The sequence below is a fragment of the Mytilus trossulus genome, chromosome 4 (genome assembly GCF_036588685.1).
Source record: "Mytilus trossulus isolate FHL-02 chromosome 4, PNRI_Mtr1.1.1.hap1, whole genome shotgun sequence".
NCBI classification, from domain to species: Eukaryota; Metazoa; Mollusca; class Bivalvia; order Mytilida; family Mytilidae; genus Mytilus; species Mytilus trossulus.
In genome coordinates, this window is record NC_086376.1 from 4,019,000 (window position 1) to 4,026,796 (window position 7,797).

The following is a 7,797-nucleotide window of genomic DNA, read 5'->3' on the forward strand; positions in this document are numbered from 1 at the left end:
ACAGGCACAAAAATTCAATTGATTAAACATGTTTTGTCTCAAGCCTCTCCTAAACCTCTAGCCAATGAAGAATAAAGAAACACATGGCAATAAACCTCATTATAGCCCAAGGAGATAATGATGCAAGGTATATGTCATTTAGCAACCATTATCTCCTCAAAGTTCTTAATTCATCTTTTTTCCTAGAAGATTGATATTAACTTCCATTTAGAATTGAGGTTCTCTAATTTTTTTGCTTTTTCACATTTCCTGACCGGTGTGAGAAAAATGTTTCTCCTCACTAGTAAAAAATCTGATCTCGTCAAATGATTAGATTATGATGTCAAAATGTTTTGTTTTCTTCGGAATTTTTCTATGGTGACGTCATGAAAAAGCGACCTTGCATGAAGACGTCGCATATAAAGAACACAAGCTCTGAAAATCTTGGAAAAAGAATGATTAAAGTCATTAGAGAAACAGATTCTGACACTATAACTTGTGTATTACGATATTTTTCCACTCACGACAGTTAAATTTTCATTATTTAAAAAGCTCGGCAAGCCTCACGCTTTAAATAATAAGATTTAACTTTCTTGAGTGGAGAAATATTGTGATACACTTTTTGCAGTGTAGGAATCTATATGTATAATGGCACACATATTGGTCACATTTGCAACAGGAAAAGTTGCTTAAATCAAGGAATAGTTGTGCAGTTTATCAAAAGGTAATATTACTTTACAAGGCCAGTTACTAAATTACTGTGTTTGGTCTAATTCATGTCACTGGACATGAACACAGTAATTGGTTATATTTATCAGAATTGTTTAACATTTGAATTTCAGTATTACAAAGAGAGGTAAAACACATAAGTCGAAAATAAATTGACAATGCCAGGGTTTAAAAAAGAAAAGAAAAAGGACAGGCAAACAAACAGTTGTACACAAAACACAACAGCAAAATAATGAATAAGCAACACAAACCATACCAAAGACTGTGGGTGGTTTAATGAGCTCTAGAGAGGTAAGCAGATCCTGCTCCAAATGTGGAATCCTTTGGTGTAATTCATGACAGTACAAACATGGTAATAAGTCTAATTAGGGAGATCACATTAAAAAAAAGGGCATGGGATTGTAGTAACAACATTAGGAACATATCTGCTGTCATCTGTGAAATGGATATTCCATCACCGTCAACCATTATACCATAAAGATAAACTATGATTAGGATACAAACTGTCCTAGTCCTGACTTGGTACAGGTTTTTTCTTTATCTAGAAAAAATTTTCATAGCTAGCTAAATCTCTCACTTGAATGAATAGAAAGTGGCATTAAATTCCATTATATTGACAACACCGTGTGAACAAAACAATCAGAATTATAGAATACAAATTTCTAAAATAAGGGTGTAGCAGTCAACATTGTGTTATTATTAAATCACTATAAAACAAACCAATATTTTTTAAACAACAATTAACTGCATGGTTTTGATATTCTTTACAATTTTCAAACCTTGAAACGCTAAACGGTTAAATGCTTCTATTTTTCTCTAGGCTCATATTGTTTAAAAATTGTTGGTTAGCGGAGAACCAGTTTATTTGAGTGTCAGACATATTTTAAGGCATTTCCAAATCCTCCATTGAATTCAGCCTGGTAGTCTTTTCAAAATATTATTCTGCTGATTTTTATTTATACACAGTGTGCTATATTGACAATGATATTTTCTGTAATTTCCACGAACTATTCAGAAAATTAATGCAGATAGGCTTATATACTATGCCGGTACTAGTATCTGACTTTTCACTTGCATTTTGTCAACAATGAGTGGTAATTAAACCGCATATACAAATAGATTTAAATTTCTTATCAAAATAAAGATTGAGACGATGTTTTTGCTTTACCCCCAGTGACAAATATTTCATTTATGTTCAAGATGAAAACGAAAAAAAATCAATAATAACTACAGATAGGTCCTGAAATAGGAAAAGACCAGGACTAAGGAAATTAGGACTTCCAATGAAAAATTATGGAATATTGCTAAGGGATAGAAATTTCAGCTTGCAACAGGCCATCAAAGGACTCCTAAAAGAGTTATAATAAACGCTATCTACAAGATGCATCTTATTTAATGTGCCAAGTCTGTACTTATAATACATCCTACACAACCAAACGAACACCATTATTTTGGCAAGGGTTTACTGCTAGTCAGAAGAAGACCAATAATGACCATGTGTCTATTCCCGAGTCACCCTTGGAGTTTCAAAATACGAAACAGTGGTAATATTTTTTGCTAATTGAAATTTAAAACTTTGCTGTGGTAACTTGTGAGGAAAGAATTAATTATAGAGATGACGAGTTAGATTTTAGGTATTCTTCAGAGAAAAGGATATTCTAAACTGGTAGACATAGTTCAACTTTATTATTCTTTAGAGACGGATATTACCAAAAACCAATTTTCAACTGACATTTTATTTCCAGCAGAACTCCTACGCTTTGATTTATGACAGCATTTATCTTATAGAGAAACGGAAATATTTCAGACAATAATTGATTTAATAGAATTAGTTTTTCATTTTGTGACATTTTCAAAATGATAATGCTGTCTGTACAAAAGATAACAAAGACACATTAAAACAATCGAGTCCAAAAGTCGAAAACAAACCGACAATGACATGGCAAAAAACTTTAAGCAAAAAAGCCTTACAGAAAACTAAAGACTGAGCAGCACTGAGGGTTATGTAGATCCTGCTCCACGTTTTAATTGCAAGATATCTCTGGATTTCTTTTAAAATTAAATTGCACTATGTGACCACTGTCCAGACTGTCTGTTAAGATTGTACTATTTTATGTACATTTATGTAATGTTAAATGAAGCTGAAACACTCTTTAAAATGTTATGCACCAAACTCTTTCATGATTTAAATTCATCAGAAACTCCCAAAGCCAAAACATGAAAGCTAAGTATCAGTACTAAAACACGTCCAGGGCAATTTATGGCCAAAAGAGACCTGCAATAATAGCCAACTCCATCTAATTTCAACTTTGCCTGAAGAAGTTAGAACCTTAATTACTTAATGATTTCTAAATTGATCTTCTGAGAATTTATATCAGGTATGTTATAAAAATTGTCTTCTGTCAACTGATTATATCCTCTTGTAGCTATATCGACCTAGACAAAAATAACGCTTACTCTAGGCATTCAAAATGCTTTTCATACAGCCCATCAAAAACCAAAATTGAAAAGCAATTGATGTCTAAACAGTCAAACGCTGAAACACGTCAAAAGCTATATGACTAAAAAGAGACAAAATGTTGTCTTTACAAGTATGATAGACATACAGATGTTCACACATTTTATACATTATTATTTCGTATATTATTATCATTTAGCCTATGGTGTAAAATTGCAATGAAAATCAAGATTTGTAAAAAAAAATGTGTGGGATTTTGTACTGTTACAGCTTACATCACTGTTATATGGGTTATCACTTTCTGGGGTTTCATGTGTAATCCTTATAGATTATTTCATATGATACTCAGAAGAAAAATACTAAGTTATAGCAATACGGGCCTTATAATCTTTAAAGTACTATTATCAGATGTCAATGTAACCAGATACAAAACATTTAAACTCTACGATCGGCTACACGAGAATAAGGAAGCTATTGATAGTGCTTCTGTAAAAAAAAGAAGATAAAAACTAGTATGATTCGAACCACGGAGATAGGTGATGTACCACTGAGATATGTGATTACAAATGCAACAGCTTAATAAATATGAATGTTACTCAATATGTATGCCTTGTTATATAGAATAGACACCGTGAACGTTGAAGAAGTAACTACTTTGCCCGGCTCTTGTTGTTTTCTTCCTTTTTGAGACTAAAAGTGAAATTGAAGAAATGTTCAAAACATTTTAACTGTATGCTCCCCTCTGAATGTTGTTGTATTGTTTTTTTCGTTTGGTTGCTGTCTCATTGGCGTTTTCGCTACTTCTCATTTTATTCATATATAGCTACAATTAAAAATCTGAATTATGCATTGTGATAGAATAGCTAAGTGTGATTTTAATACTTGTATTCAAAAGGTCAGTGGAAGTGGGAAACATACAATTTACTTTTTACATCGCAACAGGTGATGAAAGTGTGGATATTAGTCAGACTAAGATTTCTATTCGAATTGGTTTACGTCAGATTAATGCGTATGACGGAGGTGATATGCGTGATATATTGCTGAATTTTTTTAAGCACTAGACACACGATCTTAAAGACTAAACACTAGCTGTTGTAAGCATCCTGTATTATTAATAAAATTTAAACATTTTTTGGAGCATAGCCGAAAACGTCCTTTATTATTTAAGTCTCATGCACTTTCAAGGCTAAATAAACTTGGTTGGTCTAGGATCTGTTCTCCGGAGGTTTGTTCATACAGATTATATTTAGTTTTAGATTTGAACACATGAAATTAAAATAGCCATTATTCTTACAACATACGTAAGCACAAATATCTTTAATTATTGACGACAAAACTAGAAGTGAAAACAGCTGCTTCCAACAAAAAAAAAACCATGATGGTTCTTTTTCGAAGCAGCTGTTTTCACTTCTTGATTCGTTTACCCAGATTTTTTTCTGAATGCTTCTGATGAAAGTACATAAATAGATATAGACATTCTTTATTTGTCCAATCATGGACCCTTATGGATTTTAATTCCGTACAAAACAATGTTTAAGGCTTATTGTTTTTTAATGCATTATTTTAAGATCGTCACGGATATCACGTGCAGACAAAGCTGTTGTGTTTATACGTCAACAACAAATGACGTTAGAGTGCCTAAGTTGTTGTCAGCCTGTATGAAAATAACAGTTTCTAATGAAACTTACACATGTAGACTACATTGTAATAAAGTTACAACAGTATATAAAAATGAATAGTCTGTACATGCACATGAAAGAGAAATGTAATTGGGTTTTTTGTAAACCCTCTTAGTAATAGTTTCCTTACGTTATATTCTCATTTTTTCTTCTTTTAAATTATTCATGTGAATTTCAGATGGAATCGTGCATCACCATTGAGTAATAATCTTTGTTTCTTCCGATAACAGCGCCAATTTAGCCCTTTACTGCAAAGTATCAAAAAGTAAAATAAAAAAAAATATAGAAAGTTCTTTATCAAAGACCAAATCAGCAGACCACACACATCAAATGCAAGGAAAACAACCGTCATATTCCTTACTTGGTACTTGCATTTCCTTATGTAGAAAATGGTGGATAAGACCTGATTATTTGGCAAGCTAACCAAAATAACATTGTCCAAACAACTGTATACATACTTTTTTTTTTATTAACATAATTTGTCAAATTTGTTTTACCTGATATCTGGAAACACAGAAGATAGTCACTTATAAAAAAAAACGAGTTAAAAGACTGCAATACACTGCATTACATTTCGGAAAAATTCACTCCAAATTAGACTTTAAATATTAAGAAACAAAAGAGAAGTGGCATTTTCTACTGCATTTTTTTTCTCACATTGCCAAACGTCTTATTGTATACACGGATGTGCCATTGGACTGGCTTTCTTAGATTTAATCATTATAGATAATTTTCTTTTGAGAATGATAATGTCTTTCCGTACACATCTTTTTATATATATAAATATTGAAGTCAGTAGTCTAAATTTGTCAAAATCTATCAAAGTCGCTGTTTGAAGCCATGAATACGTATTTCTAATAACGTTTGCAAGTTCAGAAACGTCATCACCATGATAATGTTGTTATAACCGGAAAATAAATACAAGAAGAACATCTGTGAAATTTAATAGAGACAGAAATATTTTTCAAAAGTATCCTTAATCAGTTTATTGTTATTAGTTTAAAATATATCCAACGGGAATTAATTTTGTATCTTAATTCATATCACACAAAAACTATGAATTGACATTCCTCCGAGAAAATTATGTAACTGTTATAAAAAGTAACAAGTGCCGTAACTCTAAGGCTTGACAAACACGTTCTGTAACTCTTGACCAACAAGTTCTGTAACACAAGACCAACAAGGGCTGAAACTATTGACCAACAAACACTGTAACTCTTGACCAACAAGGGCTATAACTATTGACCAACAAGTGCTCTAATATTTGACCAACAAATAGTTTAACTATTGACTCAAACAAGTGCTGTTACTATTGACCAAATCAAGTGCTGTAACTATTGATCAAATCAAGTGCTGTAACTATTTCCAAATAAGGTCTGTAAATAGTTATCAAAGGTACCAGGATTATAATTTAGTACGCCAGACGTGCGTTTCGCCTACATAAGACTCATCACTGACGCTCATATCAAAAAAGTTGTAAAGCCAAAGAAATACAAAGTTGAAGAGCATTGGGGACCCAAAATTTAAAAACGTTGTGCCAAATACGGCTAAGGTAATCTATTCCTGGGATAAGAAATTCCTTAGTTTTTAAAAAAAATCGAAGTTTTGTAACAGGAAATTTATAAAAATGAGCCACACAATTGATATTCTTGTCAACACCGAAGTGCTGACTACTGGGCTGGTGATAACCTCGGGGACAAAACGTCAGCCAGCAGTGTCATCGACCCAGGGGTGTAAATAGTTATCAAAGGTACCAGGATTATAATTTAATACGCTAGACGCGCGTTTCGTCTACATAAGACTCATCAGTGACGTTTATATGAAAATAGTTGTAAAGCCAAAGAAAAACAAAGTTGAAGAGCAATGAGAATCCAAATTTCAAAACGTTGCGCCAAATACGGTTGAGGTAATCTATCCCTGGGATAAGAAAATCCTTGTTTTTTTCGAAAAATTAAAAGTTTTGTAACAGGAAATTTATAAAAATGAACCACACAATTGATATTCATGTCAACACCGAAGTGCTGACTACTGGGCTGGTGATACCCTCGGGGACGAAACGTCCACCAGCAGTGGCATCGACCCAGTGGTGTAAATAGTTATCAAAGGTACCAGGATTATGATTTAATACGTCAGATGCGCGTTTCGTCTACATAAGACTCATCAGTGACGCTCATATCAAAATAGTTGTAAAGTCAAAGAAATACAAAGTTAAAGAGCATTGAGGACCCCAAATTCCAAAACGTTGCGGCAAATACGGCTGAGGTAATCTATCCCTGGAATAAGAAAATCCTTGTTTTTTCAAAGTTTTGTAACAGGAAATTTATAAAAATGATCCACATAATTGATATTCATGTCAACACCGAAGTACTGATTACTGGGCTGGTGATAACATCGGGGACGAAACGTCCACCAGCAGTTCTGTAACTATTGACACACAAGTGCAGCAACTCTTCATCGGTGAATATGAAAACATAAAACGTGTCTTGTATGCAATGTAGGCTCATGTCATTAATTTCAAAACGTACATAATTTGGTTTATATATTAAGGAAGCCGATGTATCATTTGAGTTTACACTTCCCTCCTATGTCTGGGTATGGCTTGATATATGTCTATTTAATAATTTTAAACATTGTTGTGTGAACGTATTTTGCAGTTGTCTATTTCCACTACCATAATATATCACAAATACAACCCTACACTTGGATTTGTTTGCATATTTTTACCAATTAGATTAAAATTCTTCAAAATCTGAAAAAAATTTTGCTTTGACAATAAAAATATTACCTTTAATACTTTTCTATTAGATTTGTAAATAATTGATATTTTTTTTCCAAATTGCTTTAATTAAACTACAACACTATTATCGTCATGGAAGTTTGAGTTTCTATTCAATTTTGTTTACACACTGATCAAATACATTAGATTTTCTGGTTTCATGGAATACTTCAGGA